The 15,091-nt window shown below is 39.4% G+C and overlaps 2 long non-coding RNA genes across 3 annotated transcripts in view; both read left to right on the top strand.

The window, feature by feature from the left end:
- The window catches only part of LOC114161309 (uncharacterized), an 81,737-nt gene extending 68,674 nt beyond the window's left edge, over positions 1-13,063 (top strand). For both annotated transcript variants that reach the window (XR_003598984.1, XR_003598983.1), the window contains 3 exons: positions 7,918-7,995; positions 12,277-12,344; positions 12,951-13,063. This is a non-coding gene — a long non-coding RNA (uncharacterized LOC114161309). The remainder of the gene's footprint in view (positions 1-7,917; positions 7,996-12,276; positions 12,345-12,950) is intronic.
- Positions 13,064-13,144: 81 nt separating this feature from the next.
- Positions 13,145-14,832, top strand: LOC114161310 (uncharacterized). Its single transcript, XR_003598985.1, has 2 exons — positions 13,145-13,222; positions 14,654-14,832. It is a non-coding gene; the product is annotated as an uncharacterized LOC114161310 (long non-coding RNA).
- Positions 14,833-15,091: the final 259 nt, after the last annotated feature.

Below are 15,091 nucleotides of genomic sequence, written 5' to 3'. Positions count from 1 at the left end.
CACCAAATCTGCTTTCCAAATCAAGGGTGAGCGGGCCTGCGTGGCGTGTTTTTGTGTGTGTCAGATGTCAGAAGGGGTAAAATATAACCTGTCAGCTGGACTCTTACTTTCACTTCCTCCAGGCTGTTAGATCTTGTCCTTTTCATACCATTGGCGAGCTGTCCTCTCTTTTATTGAAATCTTCTATCATCAGCACCAACTTGGACTTTTTTCATTTTCCAATTTGGTTCTTTTAAGTGTGCATAGTTAATAAAAGAAATAATTAGGCTTTTACAAGCACTTGTAGTTCACTTTATTTAATTCGCTCAGGAGCCTGATAAAATTTCAAACAATGCCACGTGGAGAGCCATCACTCAAGTTTAGTACTTTGGCTTTGGTCTTTATTTCCAATGTAAAAGAAAGGTTTCCCTTCTCTTATCCCACGGAGAGGCACTAAAACGTGTTTGATGAATTGGTCTCCATAGGCTCTCACTTATTCTCACATAAGGGGTGTTCGTGGTCCAGGAAAGAGGTGGAGGAAAAGAAGAGGCTGGGGTATTTCTGCACATTGTGAAACAAAACTCCATCAGGTGGTTGACTCAAAACACAAGAGAAGGATCGAACCTCAGGGGGGATAGACGAGTGCAACTGTCTGCTGATGTGTCTGGAAATGTGGGGTCGAGTGCGTTTGCGAGCAGTTTTACGTTCTTACATGCAGCGGCTTTGCGTGCGCCTGGTGTTTGCTGAACATTTCTCTTTGTGTGTGCGTGCGCGAGTGTGTGTGGTCAGAGCTAATTGTCAGGCAAGCAGTGAAGATGAATAATGGCGACCATCTCTGGCAGACAGTGGAGAGTTCACCTGTCAGCGTGGCCTACCTTAAGACAGATGGACATCTGGAAGCCATTGATGTGCAGCTGTGGGAGCTGGACACACACGCACACACCCCAACACACCCCTATACATATGGCTGCAGATATACATTTTAAGTGCACTCATAAATGTTGAGAGAGTTGACAAGAGCCCACATAGATCTGAGACCAGGAGACACTGAGCACAGGCGTAAATCACAGAGGTCTTGTTCTCTCTCTCTCTCTCTTTTCTCATGGAGACACATGATCACACCGCTAGCTACGAAGAGAAGCATGAGTCATTCTCTGCTTGGATTCCCCGCTCCTTAAGTGGCTCATTGAATAGCTGGCAGGTGCTTCCATTGCAGCAACATAAACTAAGCTGAAGGAAAAAGTTAAAGAGCACTGATGATGATGATGACGATAATGATGGAACGGTAAAGGAATTTAGATTATGTCCAAATAGGCACCGGACTGTCTAAACATTAGATTGACTATGACAAATGTTGCTAATGAGTCTAAACAAAGGCTGCATTGAGCAGCAGGAACATTAAAAAACCAGTTAATGTGCTCATTATTCATCAACGTGGAGCGGTATTTTCTCATAAAATTAGACATGCAGTCTGTCCAAAACATACAGAAAGGAAACCAATGGTTGTGTGCCTGTTTGCATGTGTATTTATCCACTTCTGACTGATGCACTCATCAGCTACATGAGAGAACCCTGCTGAATTTTCACACTGTCACTTTCTTTCCTCCCCTGCTAACAATGAAATCAAACACCTTTTAGCTCTGACCAATCCCACCAATGTTATTGCCCCCACACACAGACTGGGAAGCATGGCAGGGGCAGACGGCCGGAGATTTTATACCATATTCTGACATGTTAAATGTTCTATGTTTATACTATCACTAAAATATTTTTGAAATAAATCAATTTTTTAGGAAAATACCTTGAAAATAGTTGCTAGTTACTCTGGGTCAGTTCAAATTGTTCCCATTGTTTTGTATCCTTGATTTTCCATTACACCTAAGTTTTAGGTTGGACGAGGCGTAGTCATTCACACATGTCCATAAGCAAAGGTGTGAAACTGTAGAACAAAGTTGTTTTTGCTGCAGGAGAGTCTGGAGCACTTTGTAAGACAGATGTAATCATGAGGAAAGAGCATTACGTAGAAATATTAAATTAAATATTAAATCTAAAGACATCAGCCAGAAAGTAAAAGCAGAGGCACAGATTGGTCTTCCAAATGCACAATAACATCAAGCAGCCTAAGTGGTTGCAAAGTAGCTCAAGGACAATAAAGTCAATATTTTCACATGGCCATCACAAAGCCCAGATCTCTGTCCTATGGTGAAGTCGAGCTGAAAAGCCATAGGAGCGAGGCGGCTTACAAACCTAACTGAGTTACACCAGTTCTGTCTGGAAGAATGGGCCAAAGTTCCAGAGTACCAAAACATTTGACCTGATTCAAAATACAATTATCCCTGATTATGACAGATACAAATACAAATTTAAGTTTTCTGGCATTTAGCAAATACAAATAATTTTACAACACCAGGAGTTTGGTCTGATTTAACTTTGGACCTTGACAAAAAAAAAATTGTATGTGTTCTTTAATTTTGTATGTAAATGTCTGGTTTCAACTGTATGTAAACTTCTTACTTAGAAAATATTCTTAAATATGTCTCTGATATATTCTTCTCTCCTTATCATTGCATTCAGCAAATAGAAATAAGTTTGGATATTTTAAGAAAGCTAAAACAAGGAAAATGTTATTTGATTTAACTTCTCACAGTGCGGAAAAACGTTTACTTATTCGGTCCTTTTCAAATTTAAAATCAATTGGACATTGGATCATTGGATGATTTCAAATTGATGCCTTACCTTTAAGACATCTTAAATCTGTAAACTCAGAAGTCATTTTAACTCCATAAATAGAGCCGTAATAACGACTACTGAATTTATCTTCATTGTAATATTAGGAAAGGAGAGGAATTGAACGGGAATATTTCTATGACTGGAGTAATTTGATTATTCTCTGTGCAGTATAAGCTGGATTACTTTGTCTTAGAAGGTGCCTTGAGATAATATTTGCTGTGAATTTGAGCCATTTTAGAAACTGAATTGAACTGACAGCAGTGTTAAAATAGAACCCTAACCACAGATTCAACTTATAGCTTATTAAATATGAGAAACTAGACCTTAAAACACAACCTCTTAGTTCTAAGATCACTTATTCATGACATATACTCCTGAAAAGCCATTTCATAGCGCGCCTCATAAAACTGTTTTATGTTTTGAATGAGACAAGCCTAGATAAAATGGAGTCCCCTCCTCTGAGTTGTCTTTAACATGGTGAAAACCTTTATGACTTTGCTGGAGAGGAAGCCAGACTTTGACTGCATTTAAATATATGCCAGGGCAGAGAATATGCCATTTGGGGAACTGGGCAGAAAAAAAGCAAACAAATGCACACACAGACAAATGCAGACTATAATTTATTTTCTTGGTTTTGTAATTGTGCTGACAATAGAAAGAGCCCCCTGTTAGAATTTATCTGCCTCCTCCGCTGCCTCCAGTTCATCCCTCTCCCCCCGTTCACTGCCGCTCCATAACCTTCCAGAGAGCCGGCCGACAATGGGCCCAGACTCCCTTCTCACTTTTCTGCAAAGGCAGGATAAGAGAAACTTTAGCCACAAAGAGAACATATGGCCTCCAATGCACAACCAAACAAACCTTATACATCATGGTGGCTTGGCAGAGTGTGTGCTAGCTCAAAGGAAGGGGGTACGGTGGGAGTGGGGGTGTATTAAAGGGTAATGAGGTAGAGAAAAGGAGGGAAACCAGAAGCAGCAGCAGAAGAGGTGAAAGGGCTGTTTGTATGAAAAACATCCTTAGCCTGTCAGAGGCCAGTAATTTCCTTCGTAATAGACTGTAAAAAAGGAATCCTCATTTCAAAGTGTTCTAAAGAGAGAAAATGCAAGTGCCTAATCCTGATAGGTCACTCTGTATTAGCAGGACAGAAAACTCAACAAGGATTAATAGCACAAAAATCCGCTCCCCCTGCCTGTCAGGTAGAATAGACATCTAAATTAGTCCATATGAGCAGTATTCAATTCTTCACTGACCCCAATTAATATAAAGTGATTTGATAGGACAGAAGTCAAAGCTTATGCAGATAGACAGAGAGGTAATGAATATGACAGAAAGTCAAACAGGAGGAACCTGATAGCTGGCTCGAATTGTCGCCCCAGCAGGCTGTTGCTCTTTCCACCCCCCGAAGAGAAAACCATAACCCTTATTACAGCGAATGGATCATACTGTCCATTTCAAAGGCTCACAATGTTCTGGGAGCATTTAAAACTAACACACTATGGCCTTTTTCATTTCCTCCTTCCATCCATTTTTCTCTCCCTCCTTCTCTAGACAAATGTGATATCACAGTTTTCTCTACATGCGTGATGCTCTCAACTGTGGTCCTTAGAGCCTGACAAACTGCAGAAGATATGGGTTGTGAATGTGTGTCCTCTTGAGGTTTCACTCAGTTTTTAAAACTGTGACAAAGCCATTCTTTTCATTTATTTATAAAATAAAATCACAAATGAAACATCAGCAGTACAGGAGTAAAAGTTCAGTGTTTTCTTAGTCAGGAGGCAGCAAATTCTGTCCAGAATGCCTCGACAGTCTGGAGATTTCATCGTACCCTGAAGAGATTCAAGACACCCTGTGCCAGATGCAACAAAGCAGCCCCATAACATAACCGAGTCGCCTCCATTATTCACAGTAGGGGCAATGTTCTTTTCTTGGCATGCTTCATTTTTACGTTTGAACATAGAGTTGATGTGCCTTTGCCAAAAAGCTCCAGTTCTGTCTCATCTGCCTGAAGGATGTTCTCCCAGAACCTTTGTGGCTTATCACTATGTATTGTAGCTAATTGTTTTTCTCAAACCTTTCTAGAAGTACTATCATTTTTGTCCAGGCCTGTTTTATTATTCTAATTCTAATGATTTTGTTGAATCACATTTCAAAATTTTCAGTAAATTTGTATCCGCTATTACTTTTTTTCAATTTCAAGTTATTCCAGTGATCTTTGTGAGTTTTTTGATTTTGACCTTGGAAAGAGTACTTGCCAACATCCTAATCTTCCGCTGCTTTACAGATTCAAGCCAGAACCCTGGCTGGGTCACTCCAAAACCTTAATAAAAGTTTGTTCATTCAAAAAAAAAAATAATAATAAACTTAAGACTACTTTTAAACCTAAATGTACATTTGGCATTAACCAGGAATTTGCTAGCATATTGCCAATCCTAATGTGTTACACTTATCTATCTGCAACTCTATATTGCTGTAGAGATGCATACTAATTTGCTACAGGCATTTTGAACCAGACACAAAAACTAGAATACTTCCTGTATAGATTACTGAACTGATTTCTACTCTTACCATCAATGCTGTTGTTTTAATAGAGAAATAGACATCAAAATGATCTTATTCCTTTTTCTGTTAAATGGTTATTAATTCTGCACTTTGCAGTATAGATTGAATGTCTTACGATAATCTGTACTTTCCAAAGCCCCTCTTTGCTCAGTTATATTTTAGAACTTTGTTCCTACTTTAAACTAGATAAATCTTTCATAGAGATCATTTTCTATTTCAAGAATCAAAAGCTGGAAACATAATAAGAAAGCCCCCAGCCCCCTCCACCCGTCATTCTTTCCTTTCCCCAGCTCTCTATGCTTTCCACTCATCTCCACCCTCGTTCTTCCCATCTTTTTAATCAATCTGGCAACACTTGTAATTTTTTTAATATATCCAAACCCTCCTATAACGCTCCACTTGCACACACTTTCAAGGATCTGCTCCACTCATCGTACTCGCTTCGTCTTCTTCAGCGTCCACTCTTCTCTTTCACCTTTCCTTCCTTCTCATCCCTCTCATCTCTGGTTGGTAAGAGTGGCGCCATTCATTAGCACCGTTGACAAGCCACTTCAGACCAATGCCGCCACTCTCTCTGCTGAAGAGAGGCAAAAAGAGAGAGAAGGAGCATGGGAACTGTTTGGCACTAAACTTTTACAGGAGTGTAGGAGTAGGTCAACGTGCTATCCACAACATGCAGGTAAATCACGTTATAAAAGTTAAGTCAAAGCTGTTCTGCACACTGAAATATTTCCATTCTAGAGTTTTTTAAAACGGTTGCTGTCAACTGTTCATTTTTTATTTCCCTGTTTCCTAAACCTTCCTCCATATATCTTTGTTTCTTTCCAGCACAACCTCACTTTTTTCCTCCACCACAGTCGGACACACAGTCCCTTTATCCCTTTGGTCATATCTCATTGTCTCCCATGGGTGCAGTGTAATACTATCTACTTCGGCCACTCTCCAGTCTTAAGCAGACAGCCTGGTCCTCAGAGATTTATTCATGTCTCTCTCCCCTGCTGCCATTTTCCTCTCCATGGAGACCAGAAACTAAATATGACACCTACACCAGAGAGATGGAGAGAAATGTCAAACTCCTCCAGTCAAAATGTTGAAACCTTGTTCCATATTTTGAGTTACACTACATGGTTTGGTTTTCAAAAGTTGTGAAGCCATTCTGGCAATATAAACCCAATATTTTCAAGGAGTACACCAGTGAGTTTTTTTTTTTGTATTCTTCACTTTCTTAAAAAAGATGATATTCTCTACATCTATGGTGCGAAGCTGTGTGTATTCTGGATTCTGTCTCAAGAGCAATGGAGAGTTAAACAGTGATGTTGGTCTTTAAAGCCTATCTGGCATCCTAAATGTGTTTGGCCATGGTAAGTGTTGGCAGGATTGAGTAAACAATGGAGAAAAAGCCTCACAATGGTATGTGCATTGACACAGTATACAGCAGTATAGGTGGCAACCAGTCAACCGTCGGATGATGTACTTACCTTTAAACTAGCTTTCAATTATATGACTTCTTTCTACTGCAGGTTAGTGAATTGTTACCTGTAATAAGCTCACAAAATCTCACTTCATGAAATCCAAACAAACCCTACAAACAATGCACATGTGTATAAATACCATAAAATAGTGTGAAGTAGGAAGCAAACCCGGGCCTGCAGCAAATTTCCAAGTTGTAGGGTTCACGATGAGTTTAATTTCAATCACGCAACTGGAATAAATAAAACTAGAGCCCTGAGTAATAATACGGATATGCAACAAATGAATGTGACCATTGAAAACTGTGGTCTTACATACACTGAGAGCAAATAAACACCTAAAGCTGCAGGACATTTGACTGAAACTGAAACAGGAAGTAAACTCATCTGAAAGATCACTGTGAAAATAAAGTGAACAAGGTTTTCCTGAAAATTCAAGGAGAATGAACAAATCCAAAATGAATGAACAAAACAATGAGAAAACAACAGATGATGAAAATGAGGGAGCCGGTTGTTTGCTTTGCCCTTTTTCTCCTATTTTTGATTTTGACAAAAAGGGTTTAACCAGTGCATATAATTAAAATTTTAATGTTAGAAATAATTTTAAAAAGTAATTTTATTAACATGAGTATGACCTGGTTATTTAAGCTGTTTCTGCAGCTCTATTATATGTTCACAACTGTATTACGCTTGGAAATGCCATTGTAAATGTGAGTAGGATATAAGGGATAGCATGATTTCATTCCTTTTAATACCTTAAAATGTCAGAGCCTCTAATAATTCACTGTTACCCAACGGAACCAGTTTTAGTTTAAAGCAAGATGACAAGCTTCAGCCTATACTATCCATCCCCAGAATCTCTACGTTTCCATTTGGGAAATCCCTTTTATCCTTTCTCTTCCTCTTCTTTGTCTAACTCTTTCATTCTTCCTGTCTTTTGTTTACTGTCTGCCTTCCTCTCTTTCTCGCCCGTTGATAATTTATCTTTTAGTTTTCCTCTGTTGCAATTTCTCAACAAAGCAGTCCCATTCTTACAAGAGTTAAAAGTGATTTCCTTCATTGGAAAGAAGAAAACAAAAACTCAAAAGGGAAGAGAGGAGGATGATGGTGGTGGGAGTTCACAACAGATTATTGTGGGTACCTCAGTTCTTCCTTCTAATGTGTTTTGATGCTGTTCTAGTTCCAGTGATAGTGCCAGGCAGAAAATTCAACTGAGTGGAAAAATGAGAACAAGATGGAGAGGAATGAAAGACAACAGGTGGGTAAGGTGACCTTTCCCCTTCTGATGTACACGCATTACCATTCAAGCACACAATTATTCATATCTCTGGCATAATTATAAAAAAATAAAAAATTGATATCTAAAGATCATGAATCAATTTAAGAGTATGAATTTGGGTGAAAAAAATGTCTTATTTATACATATGAACCCCTTGCATGTTATTGTTTACATTATTATTACTATTTAAAAATTTTGCGCATGCGCACAACGCTGGAGGGCAAAAAGATTATACATTTACATGGCTTCCAGAGCTGCATTGTCACAGTACAACGATTTTGTCAACTAAATGAAACCTGGCGATGTAGGTATTATTAATTGAGTGCAGTGTGCCACAGAAAAGGGAAATTAATGCAGAAAAACCTTTGAAGAACAACTCAAACCCACTTTTTCTCACTCTGTCGGCTACTCTACACACAGACGGACAGACTCGTTGCCATAGCGACTTACAACAACGCCACTGTTTCAGGATTCAACACCAAAACGCACTTGAATATTTCCCACACAAAGAAGAGAACATTCAATCCATTACAGTATTATGCTTTTAGGCTTGATGTTTGTTTTGTGATTATTAATAAGTGATTCGTGTCTTAGATTAACTATCCCTGCCATTAGCCAACCTAACACAGCGGTGTTTGGTCTGCTCTGCTCATGATGTGGGTCGCCTTTTCTTATTTTATAGCTGAACCAAAACACACCAAACTCTACATCACATCTACATGTTAAGGTTGTCAAAGTCTACTGTCCTACTTAATTAAAACTACTTGTTGTAGTGTTGACAATTAGCAGCAAAGCACTGCTACTAATATAATAATAATAATAATAATAATATATTAGGCACATATTTAATTATTGTGCATTATATTGGTTCTCACAAGATTTATCATTTGGATATTATATATCGAAATTGTGTCCATGGAAGAATGAGATTAAACTTAAAATAATTGTATTTTTATCTTTTCTGAAACACTTAAATTATTTAGAAATTTTTTTTTTATAAAAGCATATTTAAGTAAAGGAAATTCAGCACTCCACACCCTGGTAATACATGCAGTCTCTGCACCCGGGTTTTTGGATTCTGAGTTGTTTTTCATGGAAGACTGGGTAGTCAGACGCAGAAAGTCTGCAGTGCATGACTGAGAAACTATGTGACATCATTTTAACGTGTGCAGTTTGTGTTCGAGAGGTGGATTAAATGTCGTGCTCTGCAGCGTGATGAACTGATATTATCCAGCAGTTTTAAACTGTTGCGACTGATCATTTGAAACTTGTCTTACTGTGTTTTTGTGCCTAAATAAACAGCAGTTTTTGATCACACACTGCTGACGTAAGGATGTCCTTCAGGTAACTAGTCCTGTCACGCAGAAGAAGGCAGCCATCAGGTGGCGACGGTTAAAGTTAGCGTGGAGGTCACTGGGATACAGGATGAGGAGCCAGGGCAGCAGATGGAGGAAAGGCAGCAGCACACTCCCGGCAAAAGACCAGTAACATGAAGGCACCACAGGGGTCACTCTGCAGCATGCTATTAATGTGTTGCACTCTAGCCCAGCCAGATTCAGCAGGTCTACTGAAGCTATTAGAGCAGTATCTGGTATCAATGTGATGCATTTCCTATGAGTGTCAAAGTTAAAAAAGAGGGAGCAGAATGAAGCACAGTGCAGCTGGGAGATGAGTGGGTGATGTATGTGACCGAGCTGAAAGAGACTCTGATGAATACTTGCTGAATGAGAGAGGAATGAAGAATGAGAAGCAGTGTGTCATTTCTGTCTCTATCAAATGTTCAGCTGATCTTCACTGGGTCACTATGAGGAAAGAACGGCTCCTTTTAATCCTCTGATTGAGCACTCAAGTCTTTCTCCCTCACAAGATCCTGATTACAAGAAACCTTTTGCTTCATGGAGGATTTCTCCTCATCCTTCACTGACATTAATCCGTTCCAAGGGATGGATATTAAGAGCTAAATCAGGTTATTTTGGGGGGGGGTGGATGAAAACATAAAATCCAATCGGGATTCAGCCTTGAACTCAACACTTTCCAATCGATAATGATACATGACAAGTTGAAAACTCCCCGTGGAAAATTAGGCCTGTTTTTGCTGGAACTTTGTGCCAAAGATGAGAACTGCACCATATTACCATAATGCAACAGGAATCTAACAAATGAAGCTGCAATGAATTCCAGGCAGCAAAAGCTAAGGATTGAGCATTCTTCCCGGCTGCACAAGTCCTGTCCACACTTACAGACTCCCACTCTCATCATCGTTTTTCCTTTTTCGAGAGCCAAGGGTGAGCAGAAAGCAGGCAGCTGATGGTAGAAGGGAGAAAAATGACAGCACTAGACAAAGGTTGATTAAATTGGTTTTCAATTCTGGGTGTCTTTGTCTGAAACCAGCACATTAATTTGCTCCATTACATATTTGAGAGCCAGTGAGTGTATTAAGAGCTGCTGTATATCATATCTGTGACTGTTCTGAGTGCTCACTGCCAAAATGAAGAGGCCAGTGTCCATATATCCCGGCATTAACCGAGGTGACTCAGCACACATAGTCTGAATTTCTCCCTTGGTTCATGTAAAAGTGTCTTTGGTCAGCACCGCTTGTTTTTTTTGTTTGTTTTTTTAAGCATGTCCTGTCTGGCAGCGTCTCACTCAGAATTGTTGTCTGAGTGCAAGGAGAAGCTCAACAGTTTTACTTTCAAAAGTGGCACATGATGGCTTTTGCTATATGATGCTCCACTTGGTAGAGATACAGATATATAACTCTATGTGAAATAGCTTTTGGTTTATTTTGTAATGAGCACGGATACAGAAAAGCAGAGAGAAATGTTGGGATAAAGGTTTAAAGGAGTTTGTAAAAGGAAAGGAGAGAAAGAATGATAGACAGAATACAAGATGGCACTCTAGAAGTCGTCTTCTATGTCTGCAGAAAGAGCAACAGCAGATTCAGTCAATAATTTGGAATATTATTGAAAAGTCTATTTATTTCAGGAACTTTAACACTAAGTGAAACACAGGTTCATTACACCCAGATGGATTTTTGGAAACCTTTGTTTAAGTTGACGATTTCCTTTTACAGTTGATGAAAGGATAACACTTTTATTAGAAGGCAGCAATGCACAGGCTATGCAATTTTAAATAACTATTAAATAAGTAAGTGATTTGTTACACTGTTTTTTCTCCTTATTGAAGCATTTTATCAAAATATTGTAATATAATTTCGAGATAAGGGATTATAAGAACAATAGAAAGCCAAAGTACAGTAAGCCAGGCCCTCCTGCACCAGGCAGACCTGAATCCTGTCATTCTTGTTTTTGAGGGACTCCAAAACCTCTTTAGTGAAATATGTCCAAGATGAGAGATTATTTCGCATCATACATCAAGAGTGATCCAGGTATTACCTGTCCTGCCCTAACAGGTGTGACTAAAGAAACAGCAGAACCATAGAGATGTCAGTCAAACCCAGTCGGCACACGTCTGCTGGATTGGAAGAGCTTTCAACCTGCTAAGAGAGAACACCTGTGTAGCTCTAATCATTTGATGTTTAAGGTTTTCTACGTGAAGTTAAAATGAAAATGGACTTTAACACATTCACACACTCATCAGTATTGCTCCAGGCATGTCATATTCATCTGATAATTTCTTGCTTGCATTGCCTGCAGAACACTGCTGTATTCAGGAAGACCCTATTCACTTTCTTTTTTCGACAAGCTCAAAAATTGTAAAGCCAAATAAATGTTTCTCAGTCTTCAGGTGGATTTCAACAGTAACAGGCTGATCCTCCAGAGTCTGAGATCCAAGAAGAAGCTTTATAGATTCTAAGGTTTCACTTTTTTTTCTAAAAACCACAAAAGAAGCAGCAACCGAATCCTGTCACTTTACCAATAGCAAGTTGTTTCCCATAAAACTGGCTCATCTATATGAAACAGCATAGAAATTAGAGACACTAGCCAGTCCCAACACCTGAATTAAAAAAATCTGCATTGCTAGACGATAGCAGGTGTGGATACCAGCTGGTTTTGCTAAGAAACCATATATATATAAAAACAAAACAGAAGCTGTCTAGTTGAAATAACTGTTGAATTCTATCTTTTGCATGAAATGCTTCAGTTTTATTTTATTTGGCCTTCATTGTAAAAACACCCCTAGCAATCGTGGGAAACGAGGGGTAATTTATTAAACCATAATTTTGTGATTACCACATGTGATCACGGAGAAGGCTGTTTAACAAATGTCTGTTTTTCCTTTCCTTACCTCACTTTTAAGTCAAACTGCTGCCATTCAAAGTCCACCTCAGTTTCTGCCTTCTCGCGTGACTCCGGCTCCGTGCAAAGGTGAGATACATGTGGAAAAAAGGTAAGAGCAACATATTTTACAGATATGTGCAGGAGGTTTGAGTTTTCCCATGTTGGTTTTCTTCTAAGACTGAATGTTCGTGCTGCCTGCAGGAGGGAAATCACATTTAAATCTTACTGTTTGCCTTGGAACCCAAAAACACAAATGAGTTGTACTTAATGAGCTGAAACGCATAAAACAAAGACACAGCCCTGTTGGGTTGTAGAAATGATGTTTATTAAAAGGCAATAATGAATCACCAACATTTTGCCTGATGATGTAGCACAAGTTATTCCATATTAAAACTTTTAAAAGTCACAGGCTAAATGGGAAAACCATGACATTAACAATGTACTTTTATTTTTGAACAACATTTGATTGATGACAAAAACTGAAATGTTGCCATGAAAATCTTAATGACTGGTAATGATGGAGACTGCTCTCCATCCCTGCTTCCTGTGCACACAAACACAGATACACGTATGCTAACAGATGCCTGACCCCCTGCACCTTCTCAGCATTTGTGCGTGTGAAATGGATCGCTTCGGAGCTGTCAGCATTCTTTCAGCAGAACTATTCATCCTGGGTTTTTTTTCCATTCGAAGCGAGTGCAGGTGTTTACTGTAAGGAGGAGAAGAAAGGACGAGAACGTCAGCGGCCTCCTCACAGCCTGGATGGCAGATGGAGAAGAGCAGGAATACAGAAACTCCAAGCAGAAAGGCAAAGTAAAATTAAACAGATAGCGAGAATGGGTTCGGTGGCGGCCAGAGTGCCAGCTAAATATTGTCTTTCTATCAACAGACAAGTGAATAGGAAAGAATCTGATCCATGTGGGAAGGAAGACCACCCGTAATGAGGGCAGAAGCTCAAAGTGCAGGTCAGCCTTTACGGCAAGAATGAGAACCATTTTGCTTTCTCCTCACAATTATGTTGTACTTTTTGTTGAAAGAGTTTTCATGAGATTATATTTTAAAAAGTCCTGCAACAGGTTTACATGTATATAGGAAGAACTCCATTTGATAAATCTGTCCAAAAGTGTCATAGGAAAATGCAATATTTAGAGGAGTTTAAAGCTGTTTCGTTATATAAAATGTCCCTACAGTACAATACAGTATTTATAGTAGCTCAACCACTGAGTCAAGGTTCATACCAACAGTCTTGTAGGCAGTGCTGTAAATCCTCCTCCTGTTTCTCTGGTGAAATGTGCAAACATCCTGATCAATACATCAGGTGGGTTATTTATGCAGTCCCCGCTGTGGGTGGACAGTTCGGATGTTCTGTCTTGTCAGTGAGGTTAACTCTAAAATGGACTACAAATTCCCACTCAAACCTATACGAGGTCTTCAGTATAGTGTACGTGTGTGTGAGTGAGTACGCCTCTTCCCTGTTGTAAATATTCCTCCATCCATCACATTAGCCTAATGAAAAGCAATAAGAGCGCTCCAAATGATATCCTCCCTGAGGTTGTCTCTGAGCTGTGTGAAATAAGATAACATTAACCTGAGTTATATGGCCTGCCAACGGGAAGTGCCATAACAAAACACACACACACACACACTCGCATGGGACCACACATCCATCTTACCCAGCATTTACTCTCCAACTGGGAGTCATGGTGTCGCCATAAACTAGCATTGGTATGAAACAATAGCAAACACAATCCATAAATGTGGTTTCTTCCAGTTGCAGGGATCTGCATGTGTGTGGCCAATACTCCTGCTTTACATGGTTGGGTTTGTCGTTCTTTGATATTCCGATGTGGATTTTAAATCAAAGAAAGGTGTCAGTACTTTAGCTGGTTTACAAAACGAGAAGAACCTGAAGGATCTGATCTTAAGGGTGCAGAAGAGGATGGAGAAAACTGAGGACTAACTAGCTAACAAAATAATTTTTCTTTCTCTCTATTCTTCACATTGAGTTCCACACGTCAGTCTTTCGCCATAGGTACAACATGATTTTGGAAGGAACTAAATCTTGTTGTACTGAGTTTACACAGAGTCTTTCTGGATATTTTTGGTTAATTTTCCAATAAGAGCAAGTCCTGAGAAGGAGCTGCTCGGGACAGAAGTAGTAAATGAAGTAATAAGTAATCTGCCCATCATAAATATTGTGGCTGTGACAAAATAATTCATTTTATAATGTTTATTTCACTATCAGTTTTACACCATCGTAGATTTCCACGAGGATCTATTGCAGTGTACAATCCACTTTTCTCAATCTCTCAGTTGAAGAGACTAAAGTTAAATTCGATGTATGCTTAAACCACTTTACTTTGTAACAGTACAAAAAATGCTGTATGAACTTTTAGATGCTACAGTAGACGAATACAGAGAGAATCCACAGAGGACTGTGCTGGAAGATGATGAAGAGATGAAGAAGAAGTGAACATCACCTGGTTAAGACCTCAGTGAGCTGATCATTCTCTTCCTGTCTCATGGAGTCCTGCTTTTTCACTCTGACAGATTTATTAAAAGGCACGGATCAAAGCAATTCCCCAGCTCGTTCTTCTAATCAATCCTTAGTTTTCCTCTCCTTCAGCTGACAACATCTTCTCCTTCATCCTCACTGCCCCTCTTCCTCTCCCTCCCATGGCCCAGGCCTGAGTTTCTGAGGTTAGAGCCAAAGTGGGAGAAGTAGGTGTTGGGGAAGGACTCGAGGAGGAGCGGAGAAATCAGACATTTCTTTGCTTTCCCGTGCCGGGGGTTTTATTTTCTCATCATTTTTACAGCGGCGTGTGTACTTTCAG

This window comes from Xiphophorus couchianus, chromosome 18 (genome assembly GCF_001444195.1).
Source record: "Xiphophorus couchianus chromosome 18, X_couchianus-1.0, whole genome shotgun sequence".
NCBI classification, from domain to species: domain Eukaryota; kingdom Metazoa; phylum Chordata; class Actinopteri; order Cyprinodontiformes; family Poeciliidae; genus Xiphophorus; species Xiphophorus couchianus.
The sequence above is the reverse complement of the archived record's forward strand: the minus strand, read 5'-3'. Positions and strand labels throughout refer to the sequence as shown.